Raw genomic sequence first — 1,807 nt, 5'->3', positions numbered from 1 at the left:
ACTGTYCGGTGAGCATTTAAAAGGCTGCTCAAATTTATATTGAGTCACTTGGTAAATGAAAGAGGAAACGTTTTATAATTCTGATCAGAATGTGAAATTGAGAAGTACTTTTAAGAAAAACATAAAATATGAAAATATATTCTGGCCTTGAAGTTTTTGTGACCTGCCTTTAATTTGAATTACGTTTTGACTCACTGCATGAATATCAGTAACTCAATGAAATTCCATCAAACATTACTTAAGAATATCCAGAGACTTTTCTCCTATACACTATCAAATAACATAATCAAGCACAAGCTTCCCTCCCYTACTCAGACTTACTCATGGGAGACAGCTTAAACATACAAAGTGCTTCTTGCAGAAAGAGGAAAGACGTTTCCCAAAGCTATTTGGCTAGAGCCTGCTTCAGAAAGATGACCTTTAGTATTACATACGGATTTCCCTAGCTATCAAAAGTACACAAATTATTGTCCCAGGCAACTTTAACCAACCATTTAAAGATGACATTGGAGAGCAGTTAGTACAGATGGCTTTAAATAATGGTGAAATATATTCTTTATGCATTCAGTTGCATAATACAAAAAGAGTAAAGAGAAACGTGTTCACGATGCACTAAAATTGCACCCTGAAGTCTATACACGGAGTACTTAATACACTACTGAGTATATTAATAGCCTATGTATCTTCAGTACATTTTATTAGGTGTAATTGCAACTGTATAAACACTATTTTTCATCTTTTCTGAAGATAGTGATAAATACTGCAGTCATTCTACTGGTTTATAATAGTCATCAACAAACAGCCTGAAGTTATGATTTGTATGCTTCTTCTGAAATAACCCACATAGCTAAATAAATGCAGTAACTTCACAAGACAGGTATGTTTTTAAACTCAGCAATATCTCCTTACACTAACATTTTATGTAAAATAAATAAAATTTCATTTTCATGTTCTGCCAACAAAGACATCATAGCTCTTAGGATCCAAATTCAGCTCTTGACTTTAAACTTGGAAAACGTCAAAATGAATAATGAAAGAAACCTTGGCAGAGGGAGAGCCACGTTCTGGTGTGTGCAGAGCAATCCTATGAAAGAAGTAGGCCCACAAGCTGCTTGTATTCCTCAGAAGGGAGCAGCACACCCCTGCATTGCCACCCGCTGGTGCTGTTTTGCAGACCTGTGGCAGTGCAGATGTGAAGGACGGCACCACTTGGTGTTCACACGTCTCACAGAGCTTGTGACARTCACTACCTCCATGGCAATAAAAATGAACACAATGATAGAAAAAGGTTGTATCATATTGCTGCAGTTCTCAAAAAATGTCTTTCCTGGTTTTCACTTAAAAAGATTTCTGTGGAAAATCCAACACACCATTAGTATTACCATGGTAGGAGCTTAGGGGAATGRATGGAAATAGCTTTTTCCTTGCAATGTCTCTGATAATTAGTGTTGATGAAAGGGGAAGAGCCAGAACAACTGTCCTAAATTGGGCAGTTGTTCAAGTACAGTTGATCAGTGTGAAAAATTAACCTTGAAAYATTGTCAAGGTCAGCTGTGTTTTTGTTGATATGCGGTAGAAATGCTGATAACAAAATTAAAAACAGGTAAAGCACTCAAATGTGGCAGGGTCTTGTAACTTGTGGAAAATATGTGAAAGTATGATTAAGCTATTTTCTTTTCCATTGCTCTTTATGGGTAGATAATGCTTTTACTAAAAAAAAAAAAAAAAAAAAAGGCCATCCCACTAAAGGTATCTGCCTCAGTTTGTTCATTTCTTTTCATAGGCAGACTTTATAATGTAAGCTGTG

Source organism: Nothoprocta perdicaria, unplaced genomic scaffold (assembly GCF_003342845.1).
Source record: "Nothoprocta perdicaria isolate Ctin4 unplaced genomic scaffold, notPer1 scaffold_45, whole genome shotgun sequence".
Classification (NCBI taxonomy): domain Eukaryota; kingdom Metazoa; phylum Chordata; class Aves; order Tinamiformes; family Tinamidae; genus Nothoprocta; species Nothoprocta perdicaria.
Note: the sequence above shows the minus strand (reverse complement) of the source record.